Source organism: Bos grunniens, chromosome 11 (assembly GCF_055505025.1).
Source record: "Bos grunniens cultivar Pamir isolate PY7600 chromosome 11, Bosgru_T2T1.0, whole genome shotgun sequence".
NCBI lineage: Eukaryota > Metazoa > Chordata > Mammalia > Artiodactyla > Bovidae > Bos > Bos grunniens.
The window spans coordinates 11,539,872-11,562,133 of NC_141175.1; the positions used below are offsets into that span (position 1 = coordinate 11,539,872).

At 50.6% G+C, this 22,262-nt stretch overlaps 1 non-coding gene across 1 annotated transcript; it reads left to right on the forward strand.

Moving 5' to 3' along the window:
* Positions 1-16,329: 16,329 nt before the first annotated feature.
* On the forward strand, positions 16,330-16,433 carry LOC147362535 (U6 spliceosomal RNA). Its single transcript, XR_015137540.1, has one exon. It is a non-coding gene; the product is annotated as a U6 spliceosomal RNA (small nuclear RNA).
* The last annotated feature ends 5,829 nt before the right edge of the window (positions 16,434-22,262 follow it).

Here is a 22,262-nt window from a genome sequence, read left to right on the forward strand (position 1 = left end):
GCCTGGCCTTCCCTCTTTCCTTCATCCCTTCCTGACTCTAACAACAGAGCCTGTGTCCGTGGGTGACAGGGGTTGGGTGGGAGTGAGAGATCCCGGCCAGGTAAGTTCTCCTGCCTGAACCCATCACAGCCATGTGCATAGACACACCTGCCCAAGACTCACCTTTTTTAATGATCACAAACACATTTTATCATTATTACTATTTTAGTTTTAATATATTTTTCAATTTTTTGGCCACAAGCAGCATACAGGATCTTAGTGCCCCAATCAAGGCTCAAACCCATGCCCCCTGCAGTGGAAGCTGCAGTGGAAGCCTCCAAGGAAGTCCCAGTAATCAGAAATCTCTTGAGGCCCACATAGCCACGTATCATACCCTACCTGTCCAAGGTAGACAGGCCGCTCTGGGCTCCTGATTCCCAGAGCCTTGCATGGATCAGGGCCGAAGGTTCAGAGGGCTCCTTCAGGCCAGGCTGGGGGCCCCACCTTCTGTTCCTCCCAGCAGCAACGCCTCCATCCACTCAGCTGTACAAAGCTGGAAGGGCCTTCCCGCCTCCCGTCCATCACCCCATAACCAATCCATCAGCAAGTGTCTGCGTTATGCTGTGCTTATTTGCTTGGTCGTGTCCGACTCTTTGCGACCCCATGGACTGTAGCCTGCCAGGCTCCTCTGTCCGTGGGATTCTCCAGGCAAGAATACTGGAGTGGATTGCCATGCCCTACTCCAGGGGATCTTCAACACCCCAACACAAAGCACACCCCCAGTCGGTCCACTTCTCCCTGCTCCACCACCTCCTCCCTGGGCCCAGCACCCCATCTCCCACCCTTCCATGACTCCCAACCACACCCTCCTCAGCAACATCTGATGGGTGTCAGCGATGGGATCGCAGACAGAAACGTTATGTGTGTGGAAAATAGATCATTCTCTTGTTCTCTGATGATGGGAAAAGGGGTACATTTTCTATCAGCCTAGACAACAAAAACGATGGAAACCAAGCATTCAGTAAGGATTTAGTTAACAATGACCCTTTAATCATGTCACCTCTCTCCAGCTAATGTCCTGCACACCCCTCTGCCCAAGCTGGTTTGCTCAGGTCAAATTTGCTCACTCAAGACTTAAATGTCTTCCTCCCTTTATCCAGGATGGGATGGGGAGTCTTTCTTGATCACTGCAATTATTTTGAAAATGCTGTCTCTTTATCCTCTGGGTCCCTCTCGGGGATCTCAGCCCCCAGGGACCAGGTGCTCCATCCTCCCTTCCCCATCGGGTCAGAGCTTCTGGGAGGGGTAGCTGGACCCACAAGCAGCCCCCATGGGTGATGACAGCCCCGCCCCAAAGATTCCGGTCCTTCCACACTTATGGGAACAAAGCCTTGAGGGATGAGGGAAGAGGGACAGCTAGTCTGGAGGGGAGACTTGGCAAGCCAGAGATTCCTGGAGGGCTGGGTTAAGAGGCTGGGATGACTTCCTTGCACAGACACCGATAATAATAATAATAGAAGCCTGCCATACACGGGTCTGGTCCTTTCCGGTGCTGGGCCCTGTGCTAACACTCTGCGTGCCCACACCTCCCCACTGAGGTGGATAATTGTGTTATTTTCCTGTAGACTGGGAAGCTGAGATGCAGAGAGGGTGGGCACACAGCTAGCAGAGTCCTGATTCAAATCCCAAAGCCTGGCCCCTCACCACTGTGCTCCAGGCCTGGCGCTCAGCAGTTGGGAGAAGCCAGCACATAAGGATGGGGAGGAGGCCAGTGAGAGGGAAGTGGAGGGGCAGGCTGGGCCCTGAAGGTGGGCCCGGGACCAAGTCAGGACTCGGTCCAAGAGCAACAGGAATTCACGTTTGGGCTTTAAACCAGAGAGGTTCATGGTCCTGTTTGGGTTTGGGTTTAAAGGCTGCTTGACTGTCCTGTGTCAAGTGGATAAGAGAGAAAGAGACTGAGGCTGTGGGGGCAGGAAGCGGAGGGGAGAGAGAGGAGTGAGAGAGAGAAGGCGGAGGAGGGAGAAATGAACAGATCTCACGGATGCCACCACTGTAGTCACTGGAGGAGCTGGTGACCCGAGCTGGCAGGGGCTCTGGGTGTCTAAGGCTCAGAGCCCCCCTGCAGCTACTGCAGCACCCCACTTTACCCCCACCCCCCCACCACCAGTGTCCCCAGTCCAGCCCAGCAACTATTCAGCCTCCTCCTTCTTTCCTGCTGGATCCTCCAAGGGTCCTTGTCCCCCCTGACTCCAGGGAAACTGTCCAGAGTCCCTCAGGGAGAAGCTGCAGAGATGGGGACCCTGAGGTCTGTCTGACTCCCGACCTCAGCTCTTGCACCTGCTCCGTGTGGCTGCTGCCAAGAATGAACCAACCTGCACACAAAGCAGGCCCTCTTGTATTTCTGAACTGCTCAGGACTTGCCCAATAGCAGAAACAGTGAAAATGCAAGCTTTCTAAAGTCAGTAACAGGTTCAAAAGCCAAGGCAAGAATAAGTGGTGACAATTCCTACAGCCTGTCCTGCGGGAAAGCCTCTGGCCAGGAGTGGGGTCCTGCGCCTGTATATGAACCAGTCACAGTGCCAGGACGGGGAACCGTGATGTGCTGGGCCTGGAAGGCACCTTCTTCCTTGTACTCAGTGGTGGGTGCTGGGTTTGCCACCACTGGGAAGGGGGAAATAGTGTGGGACCTCAAAATCAAGTTACTACAAAGCCTGTTTCACGAACATCTCAGAGAGGTTAAGCAACCCGTCAAATCAACCAGCTTCCCCTTCCGTTGCTCTGAACCTGTGTTCTGAATCCCCACCTGCAGGGGCGGGGCAGGTTTTGGAGTAGGGACAGGGCACATTGGTGGCCCCTGTGAGAGAAAATCCAGATTTCCTTTTTTCTGGCTCTAAGGTCCTGCGAGGCGACCCCACTTCCCGTTTCCCCCTCTGACCACATCCCTCCTACATGCGCTGCCAACCTTTAAGTCCTACCAGCTCTGCTGGACTGCAATGACCTGGCGGGGGCGGGGCCTCAGTCCTCTCTAAATCTCCTCTCCCTTCCCTCACCTTTCCCAGGGCAGAGCCTGGCTCAGGACAAGTGCTTCTGAAAGGTTCTGTGTGGATTCTCAAAGGTTCTGTGTGAATGAGCTGGAAAGGACCTATAGATAGTCCCTGGGCTCAAAACCTCCAGACACACAGCTCACCACCTCCAAGGCCCCCTGCTGTTGCTGGTTTCAATTCCACTTCCTCCCAAATCAAGTCTCCCTGTCAAGTCTCCAAGTCAAGACTCCCTGGCAAGTCAATTCCACTCCCTCCCAAGGCTCAGGTCCCCACCAGGGCATGCCAGGGGTGAGCCTTCTCCCTGGGACCTGGAGTGATCGAATCCCTAGAGATCAAGAGCTTTCTCCGCCCAAGATTCATGGGTCAAGAGGATACCGGAACACACACACATACACAGCTCCATTTCTTCCAGGAGGAGAGGAAACTCCCATTCAGGTCTTCTCTTTGGGGAAGGAGGCCAGGGAACCTGGAGATGGGAAGGGGAAAGGGAGGAAGAGATCTCCTCCTTCATCTGCCTGCCCTTGTGACCGTCTCCCAGGCCTGCAGATTCCGGCCTGGGACCCCCACTCCTGCTCACCCCCTCCCGGCCTGTGGGGAGGAGGGGCGCCAACAAAGGAAGGGTCCCCAGCCCGCCAGGACCCGGCGCACCCGGCCCGCCACAGCAGGTCTCCCCAAGGACACACACGCTGGACGCGTTCCCGCCCGCGGCCGCTGTCACACGCGGTGGATCCGCAAGGGCTCACACACACACACACCCCGGACCCCGCGCACACCCGCTGCCACGCGGAGCCGGACACACGCGGCGGGAAGGCCTTGCGGGGGCCACGGTGCACCGGGTGGGTCGACGATCGGATGCCCGCGCATCCGTCTGGGCCTGGGCCTCGTTCGGCGGGGGCGCGACCCCAAGCGCCCCAAACACCCGCGGGGGTCCCGGCTGCCCGACGGCGGCGAGGCGGGACGCTCGGCCTCGGGAGCTGCCGAGACTTCCGCCCCGGCCCCGCGCCGCCCCTCTCCGCCGGGCTGCGGCAGCCGCCAGGGAGGCCCAACCGCGGCCTCGTGGCGCCCCCTGCGGTCGGCACTACGCGGGCTCGGGCCGGGCGCCCGGGGGCGTCGGGGTGGGTGGTGGCTTCTCCTCTCCCGGGCTCCCCTGTGGCCGCAGACACTCTGTCGGAGCGGCCGCGTGTAAGGGCCGGCGGCTGCCGCCGCGCCGGGGCCCGGAAGCCGGGCCAGAGCCCCGCGGCCGCTGCCTGCCCGGCCGGTCCCGCTCGCACCCCAACCCGGCCACGCGCGGGGGCTGCCTCCTCCTTTGACAGAGCGGGTGACCGAGGCGGTGCGCACAGCCGGGACGCGGGGAGACCTGGCTGGGACCTTGACTCTGGGGCATGTGAATGGGGGTCTCCGAACCCGGCCGGCCACCTCTGGGTCGTATTGGTCTCATCCTGGCACTGCCTGCCTCTGCCCGCCCCAGCTCTCCTCTGAGCCCACCCACCCACACCCTGCCCATCTGTCCAGGAACTGCCGGCACCCACTTAACACTCTCCTGGAGTCTTAAAATTAAAAAAAATCACATGCGTGTGCGTGCCATGTCGCTTCAGTTGTGTCCGATTCTTTGCAACGCCATGGACTGGAGTGTGTTGCCTTGCTCTCCTCCAGGGGATCTTCCCCACCCAGGGATCAAACCTGCATCCCATGTCTCCTGCATTGGCAGGTGGGTTCTTTACTACTAGCTTTCTGGAGTCTTAAAACAAAAATCACACCAGGAAAAAACACCTTAGGAGCCCCAACCTCAGGGTCCACCTTGGGGCCAGGAAACCCATGAGAGCCCCTTAGCTTTGGCCTGGTCTCTGTGAGTCAGTCTGGTTGTCTAACTACACTGAGATCCTTTAGGACCCCCTCTGCCCCCTTCTGTGCCAGCAGGGAGGTGGCACCCAGATTTTTGCACTCATGACACATGTTCTGGGCCAGGCCCTGTGCACCTGTCCTGCGATCCTCACAGCAAATCGACCCTCTGGGGTGGTATTATTGTTACTGCATCCTACAGATGAGATCGAGGCCCATGGGGTGGGAGGCTTGCCTGAGCTCACACATAGCAGATGAGTGGCAGAGCTGAGATTGCAGCCCTGATTCAAGACTCACTTCAGAGCTCTACAAGCCCCGTCTCCCGTTACCATGTGGAACCCATGCCAGGCACCACCACTGGCTCTTTGATGTGACCCACCCTGACATGGAGAGTGGCCACCCCATCACACCCACCACAAGAGTCACAATCACACTGGTAAGGCTCCAGACCAAGCCTGGCCCTCAGAGTCCCTAAGAGTCAGATGCCTCCAGACTGCCCTCCCATTTTACAGATGGGCACACTGAGTCCACAGAGACACAGGGTCTTGCTCAGGATCACACAGAGCAGCTGTGGTCTAGGCTGCTCAATACCCCAGGCAAGAAAAGAGCTCAGGTCCCAGGCTCTGACCCATCTGTGCTTCAGGGCCGCAGTCCTCATTGTAAGATCAACGGTTTAGCTGAAGTTCTGTCTGGAGGGAGGGATGAAGAGCAGGAGACAGACACTAACACAAAACAAGGACAAACCCAGAGATCAGAGCTGAGATGAGGGCTTGGCTGGGGTTTGGGGAAGCTCAAAGGAGAGACTGGACATAGGGGTCAGTCAGGAAAGGATTCCCAAAAAAAGTGACGTCAAGTGGGCTTTAAAAGGATGCATAAGGGTTTGCCAATGGAAAAATGCAGGCAGGGATATTTCAGGAGAAGACGTGGAGCTCAGAGGCCTGTTCCATCTGGGCCTTGGTAGTGAAGAGTATGGGACTGGGTACTAGACAGTCCTGGGTTGGAGTCCCAGCCCCGCTGTGTGACTTAACCTTTCTGAGCCTCCATTTCCTAGGCTATAAAATGAGAGTGGGGATGATCTTCTCAGTAACGAGGCAGTTGCCGGGTGATCAAGGGGCACGGCACACAGGAAGACAGGGACTAGAGACTATTGTAGGGAGCAGATGGGGACTGGAGGAAAGAAAGACATGGCTGAGGCGGTCATCTGTCTTCTGAGGACAGACATGTGAGGGACCTTGAATGTCAAGCTAAGGAGCTTGGCTTCGTTCCAAAGGCAGTGGGGAGACATGGAAGGGCTTTGAGTCAAGGAGTTACAACTGTGATTTGTGTTTCAGAGGATGCCCACCCAGAGGTGCTAGGGTGTCCTTGAAGCAGGACAGGGATGAGGCTCCTGATCGCTAAGCCCACCCATGTCTTGGCACCTGGGATCCCTCCAGCCCGCCGCCTTCTCCCTCCCTCAGCTCTACAAGGCTAAGAAGTTGCCCTGCCCCAATTCCAAGGCTGGTCCAGGGCCGAGGAGGCAGGCGGCCTGCAGCCCCTACCCTCACTGCCCTGTGGTCCCAGACACCCCTCCCCAGGAACCCACAGCCTCTGTGACCAGTTCTCTGCTTTCCTCGAGCTGCCCTCCCCTCTACACACACACACACAGAGACACACTCCACAGTCCCCATTACAGAGAAAGGACGGGCAGCACCGCCATAATTTCTATTTCCTTCTAAATAGATGCTCCCGGACCTGCTCCCACAAAACCAATTAAAGCACCTGCCGAGGACGGGGCTTTGTCAGCAAATTATTTCCAGGCTTCGAGACTCGGGAATAAATCTCAGAAGGATGAAGTGAATGGAATGAGTAGGGGAGCTAGAGATAGGGGGGCTGAGCAGGCGGGGGGAGGAGGGTCACTTTGGGTCCAAGCAACTGCAGGTGGAGTCTTCATTTCTGCCACCAGACCCTCAGCCCAGGTCCCAGTACTGGCTCCCTTTACAGTCCTACCAAAGAAGCGGCCTCTAAAGAGTCGGACATCCTGGCTCCAAGTCAGGAATTCCCCTGGAAAATTGCCTGGAAACAACTTCCAGAACCACGGGGTGGGTGGCATGGCTATCTTTATGTCCTTGTCCCCTCACTGCACCCCTTGGCTGTTTCCCCACCATAAAGGAAATGGTACCAAAGCCTCGGTGGGGAAACAGTATGTCTGGGCTCCTAACTTGTCTGTGGGGACCTCAGACAAGTCCTTCTCTGATCTGAGCCTTTGTGTTTCTATCTGCAAAGTAGGGGTGGATGGAAGTTCAGCCAGCCCTCCAGCTTCAACTCTTCAGGTGCCCATGAAACTTCAGAAGGCCTCCTGGTTCAGGCCCAGCTGGCCTTCTGGGATGCCCGTGGACTCTCTCTTTGGGCAGGCAAAGGCCAGGGAGCAAGTAGAGTTCCATCCAATGCAGTCATCATGGCCCCCATCAGCTCTCAGACTGGCAGCGGGGAGCAAGGCAGTACACCCTGCCCATAGTGTGGCCTCAATAAATGTGGCCATTCTTACTGTTACTATAGCAACACTTGCCTCTCTAGACTACCAGGTCCTTCAGCTCCAGGTCACATTCCCATCACTCCACCAACACCCACCTTGGTCCAATCAACAGTAAGGACTTGCAGGACTGAGACCTCGAGGTGGGTATCATCAGAACTACCATCTTACCTGAGGAGACAAAGCCTCAGAGAGGTTAAGCCACATGCTCAGAGTTACACAGCTTGCCCAGCAGGACATGATGCCAAAATGGAGCCCAAGCTAATTCCCCAGATGAATCTGAGTTGGGAATCTGAGTTGAATGCACAAAAGGGATCAGACCTGAGAGGTGGAGATGCCAGGCACCAGAGCTACAAGCTTACCAGGAGCCTCCCAACCATCCCAGATTAGAGGCCATTCATAAGGGCTACAAATTAATTAATTAATTCAGAAAAGAATGCCCTGGAGGTCCTGTGGTCAGGACTCTATGCTTCCACTGCAGGGCACCCGGGTTCCATCCCTGGTTGCCGAATTAAAAAATAATAATTAAGGGCTGCAGACTACTTGCCTTCACAGAAGTTAGCTCCACAGAAGTTAGGGTGCCCACCCGTCATCCCAGCACCTGGCCTGGGGCACCTGAGGAGCCCTGGAATCTGGCCTTATACTTCCATAGGCCACAAGGGACCCACTCAGGCCACAGATTGCTGGCAATAATAACAAAACATTAACAAAACAATAATTATAGGTGGTACCCGTCCTCTGGACCTTTGAATTAGTTGAAGGAACCCTGATAATACCCCTGGCATAGGGACTGAGATTACAGGTAAGAAAACTGAGGCCTGTGAGAAGTCACATGTCTGGGATCACTCTGCTAACAGCAGGAGCACAGTTTTCCTGGCCCCTATCATCAATGCCTGAGTGGGCAGTGGCCCATGGGCTCCCAGGAGCATTTTTCCTCCAATAGTTACACGTTTCACTTCATATGTGTCAGGAAAAAAATAGAACCAGCCCTTCAAGCCCAAATAGTTTATGGATATGAAAAATGGACATATTTTTTGAAACAAGAAAAATCCCAAGTCAATGAGAACAGGTGGTACTTGTCCTGGGCAAAGGTGGATCAGTAACTGAAACACAGCATCCACATTCCTCCTCTGCATCCACACAGCTGGCCGAGGCCCCAGAGGAGGAGGAGATGCAGACACAAGAGCTGAATAGGCTTATCGGGGTGACTGCGCTCCAGGCTACGGGCAGCACTTTGACCACTGTGCAGTCACGCCACCGTTGCTGCCTGAGGTGTGTTCATGCTGCCTCTTCGGGGATCTGACCTTTAAACTTGACTTCTCTCCCGTAATGAGGAGAGATCTGGGCTCAGAGAGGCTCATGCCCAGGGGCTCTGAGCTCCTAAGTTGAGGCCTGAGATTCCAGGACCAGTCTCTGTGCCGTCCAGGGGCTGAGAGAGGATGGATTTGCCTGAGGGAGTTTTCCAGGCCTGAAGGGCCAATCCAGATCCTCAGGATCTTGCCCAGGATTTGTTTCTTGTTGCTTGTCTTTAATGACTTTTCTTTCTAACTATACGTGCATTCTAAGTTGCTTCAGTCGTGCCCAACTCTTTGTGACCCTATGGACTGTAGCCCACCAGGCTCCTCTGTCCATGGGGTTTTCCTGGCAAGAATACTGGAATGGCTTGCCATTTCCTCCTGCAGGGGATCTTCCCAACCTAGGGATCGAACCCACATCTCTTGTGTCTCCTGCACTGACAGGCAGGTTGTTTACCATTAGCGCCGTCTGGGAAGCCTTCATTGTAACTAACGAGGTAACTGAACACAGCAGCTCAATAGTAAGAGCTCAAAGAGCTTCTGAGCATTGTGACAAGCTGTATGACTTTGGGGTGTGTTACTTAACTTCTCTGAGCATCAGCTTCCTCATTTGCAAAGTGAGGATCCTAATATCTCCCTCAGAGGGGCATTTTGAGAGTAAAATGAGGTCATGTGCTTCCGTCAGCATTCAACCATGAAAACAGTACTTCAACAGGTGGAATTTGATACAGGCAATTAACTGCACAGGTAACCGAAATACTGAGATGCCAATAGAAATGGAACAGAGACCCAGAGATCACTGAAGCAGACAGCCACCTTGCCACTGTGTGGGCAGCACAAAAGGAGGAGATGGGGTTCACAAGGGGCCATGGGGGTGGAGCTGCAGAGACAGCATGGTCCCTATCAGAGGCTGCCAGGGCAGGACGACAGGGGGAGAAATACCCTGGCTTCTCCCTTCTCCTGCTGTCCTGTCTCCCCCAGGGCCTCCCACTGGCCATTTGAGGGGCCTGGGAAGCTCAGTTGCAGGGCAGGGCAGACCTTTGCAACACCAGGCAGGGCGGGAATAACCAGGCATGGGTCTGAAACATTTGCACAGGCCCGGGGCCGCACAGTATGCAGTGTCCTGCCCAGTCAGTAAATGACTGTGATCTCTATAGTGTTCACTATATTAGGACTATTTTGGTTCCAACAGAAATCCATTTAAGCCAGATTCAACAGGACAAAAACGGAATTTAACAGAACACTACAGTGAAATCTCCTAAAACCCAAGGGCAGGACCAGGAGAAGGCCTGGCAGGATTGTCAGGTGTCCCCAGAGCATCCCTGCTGTCTCCTGCTTCTCTTTGCGAGGGCTGCTCCGTACTCCTCGTGGCACACAGGTTCCTTAGTCCACTGGGCAGAGGATGGCCAGAAACAGTTACCAGATTCAGACAGCCCTGGGATTCCTTAGTCTCTTTTCCAAATTCCTGGGGCAGCCATTCTGACTGGCCCAGCTTGAGTACCTGTGTCCTCCTGATCCAATCAGCTGTGGCCAAAGGGGTGGAGTCACAGGTGGGGAGCACAGACCCTCCTACCAAACTGTGTAGGAATTACAGAGAGCCTTAAAATGCAATGTATTGTTTTATTTTCGGATTCTTCTATTTCGGTGTCCCTACTCTTATGTTTAGGGCTTCTCTTGTGGCTCAGCTGGTAAAGAATCCGCCTGCAATGCGGGAGACCTGGGTTCGATCCCTGGCTTGGAAAGATCCCCTGGAGAAGGGAAAGGCTACCCGCTCCAGTATTCTGGCCTGGAGAATTCCGTATAGTCCATGGGGTCGCAAAAAGTCGGACATGACCGAGTGACTTTCACTTTACTTTTATGTTTAACATAAATAATGCTGCAGCCCCACCCCCACATTTCCTGCGGATGAATTCTTAAGGGTGACTCAGCTAATACCGAGAAGGCCCTTTACTGCCCCCTTCGCATAAATGCGCAGCAGCTGGTGGGACGTCTTTAAATGATTGTTCTTGAGGGTTTCAGAAGCAAAAGACAACCAGGCCCCACTGCAGGCCATCCCCTCCGAGGTTTTATTTGGCTTTCTTACATATTTGTTTAATTAATTATTATTTGATTATCGGATTAATTATTATTCCAGACTCCAGTAATCCATAATGCAAAATCATACAGATGCTGGACTTAATTAAATGGACTTTTTGCCTCATTTGGGAGAAAAAGAGTTTATTTAACAAGAAAAGAAGGTAAAGCGGTTCAAGGCAGCCAGTTGGGACGATGTTTTTTCTTTCCAGTTTTTATTATGAGCTTTCAAAACAGGAAAGCTGAAAGGACTGCACACTGAACTCTTGCATGCCCTCCAGCAAGATTCAACAACGATTCATACTTTTCCCACTTATCTCTGTTTCTCTCTCTGGGTGTCTGTCTCTGTCTCCCTCATTCTCACTCTCTCTCTCTATATATATATGTACACACATATATATTATATATATATCATATATTATAAATTATACATATTAAAATATATAGCATTTATATATAAATATATATATATGTGCTGAATTGCTTCAGCTGTGTACAACTCTTTGCGACCCTGTGGATTGTAGCCCTCTTTGTGTGGATCACAATAAACTGCGAAAAATTCTGAAAGAGATGGAGACCACCTGACCTGCCTCTTGAGAAATTTGTATGCAGGTCAGGAAGCAACAGTTAGAACTGGACACGGAACAACAGACTGGTTCCAAATAGGAAAAGAAGTACGTCAAGGCTGTATATTGTCACCCTGCTTATTTAACTTATATGCAGAGTACATCATGAGAAATGATGGGCTGGAAGAAGCACAAGCTGGAATCAAGATTGCTGGGAGAAATATCAATAACCTCAGCTATGCAGATGACACCACCCTTATGGCAGAAAGTGAAAAGAAACTAAAAAGCCCCTTGATGAAGGTGAAAGAGGGGAGTGAAAAAGTTGACTTAAAGCTCAACATTCAGAAAACTAAGATCATGGCATCCAGTCCCATCACTTCATGGGATATAGATGGGGAAACAGTGTCAGACTTTATTTTGGGGGGCTCCAAAATCACTGAAGATGGTGACTGCAGCCATGAAATTAAAAGACACTTACTTCTTGGAAGGAAAGTTATGACCAACCTAGATTGCATATTGAAAAGCAGAGATGTTACTTTGCCAACAAAGGTCTGTCTAGTCAAGGCTATGGTTTTTCCTGTGGTCATGTATGGATGTGAGAGTTGGACTGTGAAGAAGGCTGAGCGCTGAAGAATTGATGCTTTTGAACTGTGGTGTTGGAGAAGACTCTTGGGAGTCCCTTGGACTGCAAGGAGATCCAACCAGTCCATTATGAAGGAGATCAGACCTGGGATTTCTTTGGAAGGAATGATGCTAAAGCTGTAACTCCAGTACTTTGGCCACCTCATGCGAAGAGTTGACTCATTGGAAAAGACTCTGATGCTGGGAGGGATTGGGGGCAGGAGGAGAAGGGGACGACAGAGGATGAGATGGCTGGATGGCATCACTGACTCGATGGACGTGAGTCTGAGTGAACTCCGGGAGATGGTGATGGACAGGGAGGCCTGGTGTGCTGCGATTCATGGGGTCGCAAAGAGTCCGACACAACTGAGCGACTGAGCTGACTGAACTGAACTGAGGCTCCTCTGTCCATGGGATTCTCCAGACAAGACTGGGGTGGGTTGCCATTTCCTCCAGCAGGGGATCTTCCTGACCCAAGGATTGAACCCAAGTCTCTTATGTCTCCTGCACTGGCATGGCAAGTGGGTTCTTTACCACTAGCACCACCTGAGAGAAAAAAAGAGTGTATATATAATATATGTAAATTACTTTCCTGGGCCATTTGCAAGCGAGGGACAGATATCATGACGGTTCACCCACAAATTTCTTTTCATCTCCTAAGAATAAGGACATTCTTCTACGTAACTACAATGCTATTATTATGCCAAGAAAATTAACAATGATTCCATAGTTCCATTAAACATTTCAGAAGGACTAATTCAAATTTCAGGGAGACTAATTGCCATTGATAAGCAATTTCAAGAAATAAATAATATATATGAAAGTACCCGACATAATGTCTGGCACACATAGGAACTTAGTAAATGTCAGCATCCCCTGCCCCCACCCTCTGCCACCCACACACACGAATTTCCATCACCACCATTTTTAAAACCACTGAGTAACTACAAGCAGCATGGTTCAATGTGATGCGACATCAGAAGAGCATGATCAGACCACCGGAGCCCCAGATGGGGCTCCCCCAACTCTTCCCCGCAGACACTGAAAGCAAGAGGAAAATTGCTGGAGACAAAAGACAGAGTCACAGGGCGCTGAACTTGGCCTCACCAGCCTCGTAGTAATGGCGCCAGGGAGGGGATCGGTGCCAGCCAGTGCTGCTCAGCCACGACGTGGCAGACAGAGCTGGGCTCCTGGCCGGGGTCCCTCCACTTACCAAGGCAAGAGCAGGGGTTTTTTTTTTAATTGTTTTCAAAACAGATTTCATGTGGTCCCAAAATGAGACCATGATTGTAAATTAAAGTGTAATTAGCCTTTACGCTTTTATATTCATTAACTCTTCTCTGTTAATGATGCTAGGCTGGAGCAGAAGCCCTGCATTACGAAACCACATCCAGGAAATAAAATAGTGATTTAGATAATGGCCACAATGCATTGCTACTTACACATAATTAAACAAATGCTCCATTTAAACTTGGAAACATGACTGAATGTTGATTAACCCTCGCCCAGCAATTCTGCTCGGAACTGGGGAAGGGGAGGCACCGTGAGCTCGTCCGTAACAAAGTGTCGGGACCAGTCACGTGTGCCCACTACACTGCCAGCCATGCCCACCAGCCCCACCTGTGCCGGCTGGGTGGCTACAGGTCTCATGCCAAGGACTGTGGCCGTGGATGGAGATGACCGTGAAAGTTATCCCGGGACCACTTAAGAAACCACAACACTAAGTGAAACAAGCCAGACGCAAAAAGACAAATATTGTATGATTCCAAATTTATAGAAACAGAAAGGAGAAAGGTGACCACCCAGGGGCAGAGGCTAGTGCTTAATGGATACAGCATTTCAGCTTGGGGTGGTGAAAGATGTTGAAAGATTCTGGAGATGGATGGTGGTGATGGTTACACAACAATGTGCACACACTTAATGCCACTTAACTGTATCCTTTAGAATGGTTAAATAGTAAATTTCATGTATAATTTACCACAATTTTTTAAAGCTTATTTAAAGCATTAGGAAAAAAGGGAAAAGTCACCACACCCCAACTCTACTGCCCACAAATACGAAAAGTCTGAATCTCACCTTCTCAGAGATCAATTCACATGGTTCATCACGACTCTGATAAGACCTGACTCAAAGTTAGGAAAATGGAAATTTTTTTAGGTTTTAAAAATTATAATGAAGTATTGCTTAACATATAAGCAATAATTCAGACATATAATTCAATAACATATAATTCAGACATGTATTGACTAAAAAGTAAAGTTTCTGATTCTCAGACCCACTCCCAAAAAAGAAGCACCCAATAATTTTTATGTTTGTCCTTTTTCTACATGTAGCTTTTCCACATAATGTGTTGCTCTGCTGGGTCCCCCAGAAGCAGACCCTGGGACAAGAAAGGGAGGGCAGGTGGGGGATGTGGGGGGTGATCCCAGGAGAAATAAGTAGGCAATAAGACAAGGAAAGAGAAGACTAAAAAGTGCATGACCCTATCTATTATTTATTGCTGCTAACAAGTTATTCCAAAATCTAGTCACTTCAAACAATCACCATTACTTGACTGTTGATTCCTGTGGGTCGGGAATGCAGACAGTTTGGAAGAATTGCCCCTATGCCACCAGGGTCTGAGGCCTCAAATGGAAAAGTTCAAGGCTGGGGCTGGAGTCATCACGAAGGATGCCTGCTCACACATCTGATCACTGATGCTGGTTCTCTTTGGGGGACCTAGCTGGGTGGGGAGCTGGAACACCCCAGGTAGCCTCTCCAGGTGGCCTGGGTTCCTGAAACATAGTGGCCAGGTTCTAAGAGCAACCACCATGCAAGTGAGAGAGAGAAAAGGGTGGGGGGCAGCGAGAGACAGAGAGAATGAAAGGCAGAAACCAGACTGTTAGGACCAGTCTTAGGAGTCACATTGTATCACCTCCACCACCTGTGATGAAGGTCTGCCCAGGCTCAAGCAGGCAGGAACGTCAATGACGCATTGTAACAAGAACATGCTGTTGTTTATTCTCTAAGTCGTGTCTGACTATGTTCAACCCCATGGACTGTAGCTCCTCTGTCCGTGCGATTCTCCAGGCAAGAATACTGCAATGGATTGCCATGCCCTCTTCCAGGGGATCCTTCCAACCAAGGGATTGAACCCACATTTTTATGTCTCCTGCATTGGGAAGCAGGGGTTCTTTACCACTAGCGCCACCTGGGAAGCCCAACGAGAGCATGTGGGAAATACGATCTGCCATGGCCAGGCTAAGTACATTTGCAGGCAACTGGTGCTTGATTCCAGTAGGGACCTCTGGGAGGTAGCCTGTCACCCTAATACTTATGGGGTGGTCACTATGGGTCAGGCTTCCCAGGTGGCTCAGTGGTAAAGAATCTGCCTACCAATCCCTGGGTGGGGAAGATCCCCTGGAGAAGGAACTGGCAACCCGCTCCAGTATTCTTGCCTGGGAAATGCCATGGACAGAGGAACCTGGCATGCTACACTCCATGGGGTCGCAGCAGTCAGACACGACTTAGCAACTAAGCCACACCACCGTGGGTCAGGACTGTGCTGAATGCACACACATTCTGTCATTTGCTGTGCAGTGGCTGCTGCCACTGCCCCATAATAAAGATAAGGCAACTGAGGCTTAGAGAACGCCAGGCAGAGACAGCCCATCCATCCACCAACTCCTATCTCTCCTGCTTCCCATACACACGGCTAGAGCACGTCTCCCGGTGTCTTCACGGTTAGGTGTGACCGTATGACTAAGCCGTCTGCAATGAAATATGGGCCAAAGTAAGGGGTACCCCGTCCTGGCCAGGGCCGTAGGTTGTCCCCCATGCGCCTGTGTGCTCTTTCTCCCATCTGGCCAGAATCAACATGCAGCCTTGGAAAAGCACCTGCTGAAGATGTCAGACTTTTTCTCAGTGTGGTTCCCTGAACCGCCTCCTGGAAGAGACCCCCCCCCGCCCCATCATTTATCTCATCCCCCTTCAGCCTGTGTTAAGCAACAAACAAACCTCTGTTGTGTTTGCCCATTACATGCTCGGGTCTGTTTGTCACCACAGCGCAATCTAGTCTAACACAGGTGTGTAGTATGAGATGGAATCCTCTAAAACTGCCATGACAACTTTGTAAATCAACAATGGTCAAATGTTAGTAATTCCAGATAATCAACCTCACACACGCAGTTCTTTTCACTTGTTCACTCCTGCATAGTGTTCCACTTATTATTTAACCACTTATTTAACCACTCCCCCTTTGATGAACAGCTGTGTTTTTTCCAGGTATTGTCTTTACAAACAACACTGCAAGGACCATTCTTAAATATTTATCATTATGAGTTTTATGAAGCTGTCCATCAGACAGATTCCACAAAGTAGGACTGCTGAGCAGGTGCTGCACATTAAAAAACTTTTATTTGTGTGTGCCCACTTTAGTAGCATAGATACTAAAACTGGAACAATACAGAGATTAGCATGGTCCCTGCGCGAGGAGGACACAAAAATTTGAGAAGCATTGCATATTTTTATCCTGTAATAAACCATGATAAAAGAATATGAAAAAGAATATATATGTATAATATATATTGTATAACTGAATACCTTTACTGTACATCAGAAACTAATACAGCATTGTAAATCCACTATGTTCAATAAAAAAATAAATCTTGGGACTTCCCTGGTAGTTTAATGGTTAAGACTCCAAGCTTCTGCTTTGGGGGCACAGGTTTGATCCCTGGTTTGGGAACTAAGATCCCACATGCCACACAGAGCAGTCAAAAAATAAATAAATAAAATATCTTTAAAAAATAAAATAATAGTCATGTGGCAGTTTAAATAAATAAATCTTAATGGATAACAAGGACCTACTGTATAGCACAGGGAACTCTGCTCGGTATTATGCAACAACCTAAATGGGAAAAGGATTTGAAAAAGGAAAGATACATGTATATGTATAACTCAATCACTTTGCTGTGGGCCTGAAACTATCGCAACATTGTTAACCAACTGTACTCCAATATAAAATAAAAAGTTTAAAACATAATAATATAGGACTTACTATGTGCTAGGCAGTGTTCTATGTTCTTGACAAATAGTACTTAATCCTTACCACAACCCTGTGAGGTAGATACTATTATTATCCCACTTTATGGGTGGAGAAACAGGCCAAGAAAGCTAACTTGCTCAAGGTCATGCCCCTGGTACGCGGTGGAGCTGGGATTGGAGCCCAGGCACTGGGCTCTGAGCGGCTATTCAGAAGCACTAAGTCGTCTGCATGTGAGAGTGAGGCCCGCCCTGGAGAGGCCCCTCGGACTACAATGTGGCACCTGGGCCCGCCCAGGAGCCTGCACTCGTCCCTCTAAGGAAACGTGAGCAAACAGCAGCAGGGTTGCTGCCGCCGTGAGCACTGGGCCTGCCCTGGGGAAAGGGCTGCACAGAAGTTTTTTTTTTTAATTGCTTAATCATGTCCGACTCTTTCTTTGCAACCCCACGGACTGTAGCCCACTCTCTGTCCATGGGATTCTCCAGGCAAGAATACTGGAGTGGGTTGCCATTCACTTCTCCAGGAGATCGTCCAATTGAACCTGGGTCTCCTGCACTGTAGACAGACTCTTTACCATCTGAGTCACCAGAGAAGCCCCGCATGTGCTTAATAGAAGACAGCTAATAACCTCAGATATGCGGATGACACCACCCTTATGGCAGAAAGCGAAGAAGAATAAAGAGCCTCTTGATAAAAGTGAAAGAGGAGAGTGAAAAAACTGGCTTAAAACTCAACATTCAGAAAACTAAGATCATGGCATCTGGTCCCATCACTTCATGGCAAATAGATGGGGAAACAGTGGAAACAGTGGCTGACTTTATTTTGGGGGGCTCCAAAATCACTGCAGATGGTGACTGCAGCCATGAAATTAAAAGATGCTTACTCCTTGGAAGAAAAGTTATGACCAAACTAGACAGCAAAAAAAATGTGAGGTTTGGACTATAAAGAAAGCTGGGCACTGAGGAATTGATGTTTTTGAACTGTGGTGTTGGAGAAGACTCTTGAGAGTCCCTTGGACTGCAAGGAGATCAAACCAGTCCATCCTAAAGGAAATCAGTCCTGAATATTCATTGAAAGGACTGATGCTGAAGCTGAAGTTCCAATATTTTGGCCTCCTGATGCAAAGAACTGACTCTTTAGAAAAGACCCTGATGCTGGGTAAGATTGAAGGCGGGAGGAGAAAGGGATGACAGAGGATGAGATGGTTGGATGGCATCACCGACTCTATGGACAGGAGTTTGAGTAAACTCCGGGAGCTGATCATAGACAGGGAGGCCTGGCGTGCTGCAGCCCATGGGGTCACAAAGAGTTGGACACGACTGAGCGACTGAACTGAACTGAATTGAAATCTGAGTAACTCGCAGGAGTCCTCTCCCTGATTTTCTTTATTCTCACTCAGACTCCTGGCTTTATTTGTTTATCGGTCCCTGGAATTAGACCAAGCTGAGCATAGTCAGTAGCTTTGTGCCCTTCTCTGAGCCTTTGTTCTTTTGTCTAAAAAGTGGAGATAAAAAAAGTGGGGATAATAACAGAACTTACCTTAAAGTTTTCAAAAGTAACACAAGAACAAACTAAGTGAAACACCACAATTTCAGCCACTCACTCAAGGATTTCTAGAGCCCCTACTGTGTGCCCTGCAGAGCTGTGGGTCGCTCTACCCCACAGAGAAAAGCTCCCCACACCCCCACCGAGTCCAGCCAGGATAACAAGTTGCCCCAGGAGTCCAGCTCAGGCTGCTGAGCAGGGTTCCGTGGTGAACAGTGATGATCAGGGAGGCCTCTAATGTAACAAACATGATGACTAGTAAGTTGGGGAGTTCGAGGGGATCCCTGGTCCAGGCTGGGACAGGAGAGGCTGCTCTGAGGAGGCAGCATCTAAGGGGTGAGGAGTGTTCTGGGTGGGGGGCAGGGCAGCCCGTGGGAAGATCCAGAGGTGAGAGGATGACTTTGGACTCATCTTAAGGAGGCTGCATCATATCCCAAGGGCAATGGGAAGCCATGGAGGGATTTAGAGGTTTCCCTCTGGCCCCCTTGTAGAGCATGGACCAGAGAGGCTGAGCTCGGAGACAGGAGTGAACTCAGGAACTAGGTTTCTGTTTGTGTCTCCTGTTTACACCATGAAGATTAATCTTAACATGAACAAGACCATCCTCTTTAACAGCAGAAGTCATCCGAGTGGCTTCACTGATGGTCTGTGTGAATAAGACTCTGTGCTTGTGATGCAGGGGGTGCTGGTTTGATCCCTGGTCAGGAAACTAACCACATGGCCAAGAGAAAAATGTTAATAAATAATTTTTAACAACTCAAAAAAAATTATCAGGAATCATTCTAGAAATCAAAACCTAGAAACAGCCTGAAGTGAGGGCAAAATAAAAACCTCACTCTCTCAGATGTGTGCCCTGGGTTCGCATCTGCACAAGCCTTTTCCTCCCTCTGGAAGGCACACCTAACTCCACCTGTTTCAGTCTCCCTGCTCAGCACCCCCTACAGGAAGTCCTCCAGGATTCACTGGCTGGCGGGGCCTCACTGCCTCTGAGCTCCCTGCTGGGTCTCTTCCTGGGTTCGTTCAAGGGTACTGGACACATTCACCCATGTGTGTTCTGGTCACTCACAGGTTAGCTCATCTCCACCTCCCTCCACCTCCAGCCTCTCCCCAGAGTCATGCAGAGTATAAGTGCTCAGTACCGACGGCCGCAGCTAGCCTCCTCCCTGTCTGATTTTTTCTCCCAGCTTTCCTAGAACCCAGCAACTATCATTCATTCATTCGTTTATTCACTCACCCATTTGCAAACGTATATTGAGCGCCACTCTGTTCCAAGCTTGTGCCAAGTGCTGGTCTGACCGTGATGAGTCGGGAGACTCAGCCCAGCATCTCAGAGCTCACAGTCTGCTGGGGGAGGCGGGGCAGGCATCGGGCAGGTGTGGGAGGTGCTGGGACTGGGAAGCCTGGCCTGGGAGAAGGAGACAGGGGAGATGCAGGGATGGAGTGCGCTGATGGTGCTAACGGACGTTTCTCAGGATGCCTTCCTGTATGGTGTCTGTACATGAGGCCGGAAAGCAGAGGTGAAGCAGTGATCTTTACTCTCTCAAGGTCACAGTCGTCAGATGTGGAGACGGGCAGACCCAGAGTCCCGAGGGGTCCCGCTTGTCCTCACTCCCCTCACCTCTGTGTCTAGTTCCGTGTCCTGCCTGCTGGCCCTGCTGACCATCAGCAGCCCCCTGCCCACCTCCAGAGGCTCAGCCAGGAACCCCCAGAGGCCACAACTCCCAACAGGCTCTGGACGTGCCCAGCTTCTCAGATTGCCTGTGGAGGCTCTTTCTCTGACCCTCCAGTTCCCGCTCTGGACCTTCATCTGCCTAGCTCCTCCCACTGTCATGTCAAACCTAATCCCCATGATAAATCCATATCCCATAATACTCACAGAGCTCAGCCTCCCGACCCAGTGCTGCCTGATACAGTGATTAGCGATGGTGATACTTCCAGTGGAGCAGAACTGTAAGGAGGGGAGGCTGGCATCGATGCTCTAATCTGTCGATTTAGGGGCATTTTAAGGACCTGGCTTCTGGGGTAAAGGGGTCATTGGTGGTCCATGGCATGCAATGTGAAGCCGACACTTAAGCGATCACCTTTTGACCGTTGGGGTGATGACCTACAGAAGGCTCTGGGTGACCAAGCAGCTGCTGGCATAGAGCGTACCTGGAAATAAAGAGCATCAGGACCACGGGGCTGCTCCTTTGCTTCTAAGTGCACCAGAAAACTTAGAGGGAAAAGATGAGCTCAAGGGCTTCAATTCCCAAAGTCTGCGTAAAGAGCCAGAGGTTCTCTTTGTGCCTAGAGAAGCTCTAGTGGCCAAGGGATAATGCTTCTCAGACTTAAGACCCAGCAAGTTTCAGGGTATCAGGAACACAGTGTGACCCATGAGGAGGCGTGTGTGTGTGTGTGTGTGTGTGTGTGCTCACTGGCTCAGTTGTGTCTGACTCTTTGTGACCTCATAACTGGAGCCTGTCAGGCTCCTCTCTGTCCATGGGATTTCCCAGGCAAAAATACCGGAGTGGGTTGCCATTTCCTCCTTCAGGGGATCTTCCTGACCTAGGGATCAAACTTGCCTCTTCTGTGACTCCTGCACTGGCAGACGGATTCTTTACCACTGCGCCACCTGGGCAGCCCGGAGAAGGCATAGTACACACCAAAGAGCTGCAAGATGTCTCCAGTGTATATGAGCAGGGAAATGTGTCTGGGAATGGACACTAAGTAGCGCATTATAATGAAAGGAGTATCACGTGTTGAAGTGGGTGGATGCATTAATCATAGATCCTGCATTGCTCCTGTTAGCTCAAACAGCTGGGGATGGCTCTAAAACAGTGGTCCACCCGACCAGGGACAGGTTTCATGGAAGACCATTTTTCCATGGACTGGGGGTGGGGATGGTTTCAGGATGATTCCAGGGCATGACATTTATTGTGCACTTCGTTTCTATTATTATTACGTTGTGATATATAGTGAAACAATGATATAACTCACCATAATGCAGAATCAGTGGAAGCCCTGAGCTTGTTTTCTGTAACCAGACGATCCCATCTGGGGGTGCTGAGGGACCAATGGGGAGTGGCTGTAACATGGCCTGGGGCTTGCTCTAAAGGGTTGCTTGGTTGATTCATCGAAGGCTGGTCCCAAGGCAGCCTACACTGAGTGAAGCTGAGAGGCCAGGATTCCTTTAGTAGAGTGTAGAAGGAAGGGTCCAGAAGATTCCAGAGATTGCTCAAATGCTGAGTGGACTTTTTTTTTTTACTGTGCCATTTGACTTACAGGATTCCCCACCAGGGATTGAACCCAGACCCTCGGCAGTAAAGTGCACCACCAGGGAATTCTCGGCACTAATCACTGCACCACCAGGGAATTCTCTGAATGAATTTATTTAATTTCTGCTCACCCACCTCACCACCTCACCATTGTTCTCCAGTTGTAGAGGGTGGAATGCAGGGGAATGGAATTATTAGTGATCGACTGATTGATCAACCAGTTATGGTGCTCCCAAGACCAAAGTAAGTGGGCAGCCTAATAAAATCTTGATTTGCTGAAGCAGGAAAGTTCTAGGTCTGCTGAACAGAAGTCTGAACTAAAACAGTATAACAGAGAATGTGAGTCAGTGCCCACCCACGCTAGGACCAGGCATTTCATGGACACAGAGCCCCTTGAATGAAAGAGGAGGCTGGAGTCACTTGAGGAAGGACCCTACACAGCCAAGACTATTTACTATACATTCTCCTCCCAGTGTTCCCCTATGGGACCTGAGGCCTGAGTGACTGAGTGGGC